Raw genomic sequence first — 8752 nt, forward strand, 5'->3', positions numbered from 1 at the left:
GCTTCCAAAAACAAAGGAATTCCAGAGAAAAATCAGGGCAGGACCTCACCCCAAGCCACTGCTGCTGCCCCCACTTCTTTCACTCTCTCTCTCTCACACACACAGGCAAACACATTAGAGTGCAACTTTAACACATAAACATGCAGCACGACAAAGGTGATTTCATGCAAGCATCAATGAGGCAGCCCCCGTCTCCTGTTAAACAATCATGTTGATTTGATGTCAGGGGAGATATGGTGATGGAGACGCGACACGGAGAGGTGGATGTGTGCCTTAATGTGTGGGGGTGAGTATAATCACGCCCTTCTTCATACTTCAGAGTAATGTGCCGTTACTGACTCCAGCACAGACTGTAACCTCGTCACTGAGCAACAACCTTAAAGATGTCGCAGGTGAGGCCTTAGCGATGCAAGATGACCCCCTCCCCCCCCCCTCCCATACTCCAACAACTCCAAGCGTGCCACGTCCTCACGTGTGTCTTTCACAATGTCAACACATGCCATTCAGCTTCCAGTCAGCCGGCACGGACAAGTAAACGTCGCAAGCGTAGCGTAATGACGGTGTTTAACGCTGCTGTTGTACATCATCCGAAGAAGACACACGGAAAAGCTTTCATATCAAGTACCGTCTCCTCCTTTTTCTATTATATGGTTGCGAAGAAAGACTTTTTTTTTTTTAATCTGGTGTTAGAGCTAGATGGAAGATTTATGATCACCAAAGTGACTATAATGAATCCGGAGGAGGTTATGGATGTGAGCTGCAATCAATCAAATTGTTAACTTACTCGTAAATGCAACAAATCACAACAAATAACAGGGTTTGTAATCTTGGAACCGTGAAGGTTTGCACTCAATTTTACAGTAATCCAGCTCATAATTGGTTAAATATTTTCGGTTTGGAATAAAGCGCTTCTGCGTGATTTATTGAAAAACTGAGGACTGAGTTTGACATATTTTCTGACTATCGCTGACAATCCCTTGTTTATTTGACACCGAAAATAAATGAAGCAGCTGATGTGGATCTGCCTCCCCCCTTGTGTTCCTCGTTTCCGCAAAATGTTTGCTGTCAAGAATGCTGGACATGCACAGTACTTCCATTAAAACATATGTATACTAAAGCCTGACAGTCAGTTTGTTCGCACAATCCAGCACAAAAATGTGCAAACAGTAACCCATCATCCTTAAAAACAGAGACCCACGCTGGTTTGTCAATAATGTTTGCCAGATAATTAAAGAGCCTTGGGAGACAATGATAAACATTGTTTAGAGGCTGATCTCTGGCAAACGCCAAGCAGTGCATCATTGCTGTCTCCGGAATACACATGATTACCTTGGTCTCATTACTGATATGATAAACGACGGCTTCCAACGTGGCTTTGCTTTGCTGGGAGGAAACAAGACTGGGGTTGATTAGAGAAAAGGGGTGAAAACGCTGCCCCTGTAACAGACCACAGACACACAAGAGAAAAGCCTCGTCTGCGGTCGGATCGAAGATAATGGTGGTGATATTTGCAGGTCTGCAGCCAGCAATAGCACTTTCAGCTGTCTGTGATCATCGTTTAATAAAGCTGGCATTCAAATCCACATACTTCGCCTCTATTTGTTTTATTCTTCATCGCCCCCGTGGCCTCTTCGTCCCTCCCAGTCTGCGAAGCTAATGCGGTGGCCCACCAGCCCGTCTCTTTTTACAGCTGGTGTATCCGCACAGAGGTTTAAAATATGCCCCTTTATCTGAGCCGCCCAGGCGGGAAAATGAAAGGGATGTCAGTCCTTAGAACCCTGGGAAAGCGCCTGCCTCAATCGCCGGTGTCAAAACCCAAGGGGGGGGCACCAAGCGGGCAAACACACTGCACAAATAACACATCTTTCTGTCACTGAGTTAAAACTGGGAGGCAAAGCGTCTTAGTGAAGTCATGAGGCTTATGCCAATACGATGTGAGAGGCTCTCCATAACAGCCACAACGAGCATCATCAACGGATCAAATGCAAAACTGGAAAATCAACAGCTGGTGGAGTCTTCTCTCTGCTTTAAAGACGGCTTCATATTGACCACATTTCATGCCTTGTCCTCTTTGCGCATGTAAGCATTGGAGTTATGCGAGAGTAGATACTGCCTGACCCCCCCCCCCCCCCACCCCCGACACTGAAATCGCAGGCGAAGAATAAATGCTGTCCCTTTGCATTAGTAAATCCTTGTTAATTTACTTTGTCAGAAAACAAGGAAGTGTGCATCCCTGGAGGCCACGTTGGAGACAATTCGACCGCCCTCACAGAATATCTGCCATCACTCTGCATCTCCCACGCAGCCTCCACCAGAAAATCAGCATCAGCGCACACTCTAAAAGACAACAGTGCCGACTAGACAAGAGGCTGTTTCGAGCACAAATGATATTATAATGAGCGTGTGATGTTTTATCTTTGGAAAATGATTCATTACAGCCTAAGCTAGAAAGATTTGCAGCGCGCTGTAAAAAGGGGGTGTCTAAAATTAATTCATAATATCTGAAATCCTCCATAAAATGCATTACTGGTGTTGTTCAAAAGCATAGCAGGTTAATGGCTCAACCCAGCAGGTGCAGGGTTTTTTTTTGTTTTTTTTGCCAGACTGGTTGGTAAAGCAGGGCAAGCTGCACAAGAGCGAGCCCGAGCTCAGTCCTGAGTGGATGTCTGGAAGATAAAGCAGCCGGGACACCAGCGGTGTGAGGAACCCTTGGAGGAGGCTGCAGTCTGCGCAGGTTTGCTGGCATGCTTTAGTATCAGGAGAGACAAGGCAAACACTGCAGATCAGCGCTGAAACCGTAAACCCACTGACCCAGCATGAAGAGGGAGAAGGGACTAATTAGCGACTGTACTTACAACTCAAAAGAGAGGGGGAGAGAGGAGGAGAAAAGAGGGAGCGTGCGGGGAGTGGGGGGGGGGCACAAACAAAACACACACAGACAGAGCACACAGTTGGGGGATGAGGACAATGAGTTTGTTTAGCTTAAACAGGATTTACAAGCTAAACAGACACACGCCAACGCCATCACTCAAGACACATAATATCACTCTTCCTCTCTGCTGCGACCCCTTCCTCTCTGTCGGTTCACCAACACAACTGGGCTCTGTGAGGCAGGAAAGGGAAGGAAAAAAAAAAAACGAGTGAGGCTAATTGCTTGCGATGGTGAGAAGTCTTGAGTGCAGGCGACACCGGTGGGTGAATGGGTAGATAGAGGGAACATTTTGTTCCTCATGTGTGTTCTCCAACTCTCATATTGTTCCCGGGTGTCATTTATGATTCAAGGACCCCGGCCTCTCGACGGAGGGGAAACGGGACGTGGCCATTGTGACTTTCCCCGAGTTTCCTTCTTAAAGGACATTAAATCAAACATATATAAGGTGGTGACAAGGGTAGGCCAGAAACTTCACTTTCACTCTCCCACTCTGTTCACTCCCTCTCCTCTCCGGGAAAAAAAAAAAAAAAAAAAAAAAGCACTTAGAGGTCTCCGTCTCCTTGATGTTGGCACAGCTCAAGGTTGAAGCTATGACTCTTCAGAAACAGGCGTTGAGTTGGTGTTTTGTCTCCATTAAACAGCAACAACTGACAGACAATGGAAAGAAACATCGCATCGACATCAAGGCAGAACCACATTACAGTCATATTGTAGGAGTTTAACCGTAGACTTAAAGTTTGTGAACAGTGAAATATAGCGGTTAAAAAGGCCGCACCGCCCCACTCAGCAGTGCTACAGCCCTCTACAGTAAGCAACTAAACAATGGTTCTCATCTTTCCTTGAGGTTAAATGCCTTGCCAAGGGACTCAGCATTACTCAGAGTGACTTCCCAGCCCTCCCCCCTGCCACCCCATGAGTTTAAACCAGTCATGTTTCAGCCACAAGCCCAGCAAGGTTTGGAAGGTTTGCAGCTTGAAGGACAGTGGTGACAGGCATGTGGAGTGGAGGTTTTCTTATCCTGGCGCCTCATCTTGGTCCACTTTTGGCTTCCAACACCACATTGATGTCATCACAGTCAGTCAGCAGGATGATTTATATCTGCTGGGTGCTTTATTTTCAGGGTATTACTTGTTTTTACGGTTAGCAGCAGTAAAGGGTCTGACATGTGGACGCAACCTCTTTCGAAGTCCTTTTTCTCTAAGCGAGTCTTTAAGACATTGTGAGGCGACACAAGTTTTCCTTCATTAAAAGACCAAAATAGGCACGCTGGAAAACAAAAACTCAGTTCAGATGAAGAGTGCTGCCAAATTCAAGCCACGTTTGAGACCAAAAAAAAACTAAACAAAGACTGGCTTTTCCTCCGGACACAAGCGGGTGGGCTCGGGCCGGTGCCGAGACACCAGACTGCAAGAATATACGTGTCAAGTGGACAGGCGGCAAGTATTCCACCGCACTCCTCACAACACGAACAGTGAGATGAAATGTCAGGCTGTCAAAACACTGATTAGCGATCGCCGGGTTTTAAGCACTTTCAGCAGGCTGCAGCTGTGCCGACAGCAGCAAAGGCTGTGCAACTTGGTAAATTGCTGAGTAACAAAAAGCTAATTACTGCGACACAAGTAATTAGTTGTTTTCCCTGTACGTACTTCTAATCAGAAGTACCTCACTGCTCGGGAGTGGGACGCTGTCCTTTCTCCCTTTGTGTAGGAGCAGCGCGAACAATGAAGAGTTGCTGCAGGTGTTTGAAACAGACACTTGAAAATGTGACATAACTTGTTGCTGTCCATCTCTCGAGGCCGATATAAAGGATTTTTTTAAACTGCCACTGCAGGCACTGGAGGAGAGCGATCTCCGCATTCGGTCTCCTTGTTTGGTGTGGGGAACAAACATATTGTTGGATGCAAACATACGTCTCCTTCCTCGCATTTAGCTGCAACTTGTAGCGCTGCCAGTGCATGTGTTGTCTTTCTGTCTTATTAAAGATTTCACCATCTTCCCTTTGCATTTCCAGCGTTGTCCCCTTTGCAGTTTGACAGTTGGCGCGGAGAAGCAAACAAACCGCTCTGACAGGGCATGCTTAGGTTTGCACCCATCCTCAAAGCTTTTTGAAAACACCCAAATTTGATTTCCGAGTGAGGTCCACAGGAGCCTTCAGCCTGTTTAGTGAATCAGACTCTTCTGTCTTGTCTCGCAGCCTGCCTGGCTGGCTGGCTGGCTGATTGGTTGCAGAGAGGCCCCAAGAGGGACAACAGACGGAAAGAAAACTCACACATACACACAAGCGCACACAAATTTCAAACACTTGCAGATGGCTTTAATTCCTTGCCCTCTTTCTTTCACAATTTATCAGGTAACCCGCTCTGAATGAGCGCGCCTTCTTTTCATGCTTTGCCGGGATGACTCAATACTCCTTTGGCTTGTCAGACAGGGGGGGGAAAAAAAGGCAAACAGCAACACTAATTAATGTGGTGCGGCGGACAAGTGTTGCTGCTAAAACAATTTCATTACATCACCAATTTAAATTACCATGGAAGGAGACACTGGAGGGTGCAGCCATCCGAAATGTGTTTACACACTTTTCTTAGACAGACTTAAAGGGTGGACACAATAACACAGGCACCTGCAATCTAACGCAACACTCCTGCAATGAATACAAAGCCTGTTCCGAGTCTGTGATGTTTCATTTCACCTGAGACCGTGTCAGATTTCTTGGGATTGGGCTTTAGGGAAGATTTCTTCTTCACTGCTGCTTGTTTTTTAGTGTTTTGTTGTTTTTAATCTGCATTTAGTTGTGAAGGATAAAGTCACAGTGCTTGAGAGTCTGAACGTCCCAAAAACTCAGCAGTAAAGGAAAGGATGATCAGCCTCCCATCAAAAATCAGCACATTACTAATAATTATAAAGAGTCTTTTTCATCCCCTCGAGAACTTCAGCTGTCCTGTAGCAGGGTAATGAAAGAGCGGCATTCTCCACCTCCACTTCTTCTTCCTCCTCCCATCCTGACCCCCACCCCCCCACCCCCTCCTCCTGCTTCGCTCTGCCCCGGCTGGCCTCACTTCCAGACGGGAGGAATTTAACTGGGAGGGTTCGCCAGACGCGAGGCAGAGGGGCTGCGCTGAATCAAAACAGCTCGTCCGCACTTAGGATATGTGCCACTCGCTCGTGTCTGGATCACAGATTTCTGGTAGTTTCACATAAAGGACAAAAGATGCACAGAACAGTCTGTGATGAAACACCGAAGCATCGGTGCGCGCTGCCAAGGGTTCAGCGCAGTTCGAATAATGGAAAGAGTGGAGACTGATTTATAGCCACCTGAGCACCGTCTAATTACAATATTAAAAGCACACTAAAATGTATTGGGAGAACGTTTTCCAGGATGCAAGAAAGACCAGTCGCAAAAAAACAACAAAAAAAACAACTCAACTCATACTGGGAGTCTCTGATCTTTACCTGATCCCTGAGAGGACCCATTAAAACACAATCAGCGTTATCAGTACACCGAAAGGTGGCAAAATATCAGCTGCATTACAGGTGTTGTATAACAGAACACAGCAGAGTAACACATGGGCATGCCAGCTAATTGCATTACAACAGGTAGCCGATAATAGCCTTGATGGGAGCCAACAAGCCCAACCACACACGGCTGACTGTTAGCTAAGTGACATACATTCTCAGTTTAGCATCAGCCGAGCCAACAGCTGATCGACCGAGACGAGACATTCACTCTCACACACAAACCTGCGATCGCTGAGCGGAAAACGCATTCCAGTGTCCAGGGGTCTTCACAAAAACGCACGCACCTTGCTCGAAACAAACCCCTAAAAGACACAGACACTTTGGCTGTTTCGCTTCAGCTCAACTCGTCCACACAAGGTGCTGCATGGAATACAGCAAAGAGTCTGGGTCTTACGCCGCGTAAACGCGCTCCGCTGCGGCTCAAGCAGCCACAATCTGCCCCCATGAGTTCACCAGCGGCTGTTAAAAGGTTTCCGAGAGGTCACCCTATTGTTAGCAGGTAGTGTCTGTCCAGCGGGAGGCAAAACCCCATCTTGAGCAACCCGCACGCACGTTCAAATCTCGCTTTGCAACAAGGAATAAGCAGCCGCCAAACTTACTTTCAGGTCGGAGCGCAGGGGCAAAGCCGCGTATTGTTTCCCCAAAACCGCGTGTTTACGGTGCTCCTCTCGTTCGCTCCCTTCACTTCACAAAGACGACGCGAGAGCCCAGAAGACGCTGTGACTGACTGACTGAATCAACTACCGTAGAGCACGGCAAGTTGAAGTGTCAGATTACACTGGCTATTCAGTTACCAGAGGAGCCGCGCACGGCGGTGGGAAGGAAAATGTGACCTAGATTCCCGCGGAAGGACACACCGAGTGTGAAGTTGTAACTGCACGCTAACAGCACGTCCACTCTGAACTGACAGCAGCTTCCATGGGCTGTCAGTAAAGTGGCTTTGGAATACACACATTGATCATTGTTAACTGCCAATGTAAACACTGTGAATAAATCTTAATCCATTAGGACAACACAAACGTATTTGCAAAAATATTTTTCATCTATCAAGAGCAAAATAACTAAATTAACAACCAGATATTATTATAGACTTCAATTATTGTTAGTTTTATCTTTACTATTATCACTTTTGTTATTATCTTGGCACGATTAACTAAATAATACATGGTAATATATAAATGCCCATCACATTTGCCATAGCCCTAAATTTACTTTCAAAAGGCCAAATACTGTATATTCAGTGTTTTAAAACCGAGGAAATCGCACAATCTTCCCATTTTAAATCTGAAATCAGTTTGATTATCAAAGTTCATCACAAAGATGATCAAACCCAAAATAAGCTGTTATCTGAGTTTATTCGTATGATACATATTTTTATGAAAATGTTTAACCACAATAACTTATTATTACTAACCTATTTATTTATGTACTAATCTAGTGGCGTTAGAGCCAATGAGATCGTGCATATAGGCTATAGCAGTGTCACCAGGTATTTTTTGTTTGTTTGTTTTAGCACTGAAACCAACTTTCCACTTTTTGCTTATTTATTCATGTTTCATATTTCACATGTCACGTCAACATGTGTGAGGACAACAGGCTGTGCAGACTGTGGCACGAATCCTTGCATTGTGCGCCCCGCTCCAGCAGCGATGCAGGAGGGTTTCCGTGTTTTGCTGACGGTCAGCCTCCGGTGGAAGCCTCGGAATAACAAAGACGCGTTTGAGAGCAGCAGCAGGCTGGGCTGAGCGGTGACGTCAAGGAACAATGTCTCTCCTCCCGGCACGCACGCGCGTGCACCGCGCACACACGCACGCCTGCACGCAAGCTCGTCCCTCTCTTAGTCAGGCAAGGCTGAGCTGCCCAGAGGGAGGGCCGCTCGGCTCGCAGTGCATCAGATAGAATCATTCACTCCTCATGCGGTGCCTGCACGCAGGATATCTCCAGTCTGTTTCCTTCTCTTTTTTTTTATTTAATTTTTTGGGGTGAAAAAAATCAAACAGAACAGTGGGTCTGCGGATGAGTAAATAAACTGTTTTACTGCCTGAAATCATTTCAAGCTAACAGAAAAAAGTAGGCCTGCAAAGTGCACTTCACAAACAACCCTGATTCCTGTTGCCGAGGAAGTCAGAAGATCATCAACCAAAACAAACAACAAAAAAAAAGTGATAATGATGACAAGATTTGGTGTGTTGAGAGATAATTCACAATTTGGTTTAGTAAATAGTCCCAAGTCCAAGGGTCAGATTCCTGTCAGCAGCTCCTGGCTCAGGCTCCTCTCCTCCATGAGGGGAAGGAAGGGGGTTC

General features: G+C 46.3%; 1 protein-coding gene across 4 annotated transcripts in view; it reads right to left on the bottom strand.

Moving 5' to 3' along the window:
* Positions 1-7218, bottom strand: part of zmiz1a (zinc finger, MIZ-type containing 1a) — a 94602-nt gene extending 87384 nt beyond the window's left edge. For 3 of the 4 annotated variants that reach the window (XM_072390911.1, XM_072390912.1, XM_072390910.1), the window contains exon 1: positions 7048-7217. The gene's annotated coding sequence lies outside the window, so the exon portion shown is untranslated. Of the gene's footprint in view, positions 1-7047 lie in introns of all 4 variants that reach the window. The other variant, XM_072390913.1, reaches the window with a different exon arrangement.
* Positions 7219-8752: the final 1534 nt, after the last annotated feature.

This window comes from Leuresthes tenuis, unplaced genomic scaffold (genome assembly GCF_036924035.1).
Source record: "Leuresthes tenuis unplaced genomic scaffold, fLeuTen1.0.hap1 SCAF_8, whole genome shotgun sequence".
Taxonomy (NCBI): Eukaryota; Metazoa; Chordata; class Actinopteri; order Atheriniformes; family Atherinopsidae; genus Leuresthes; species Leuresthes tenuis.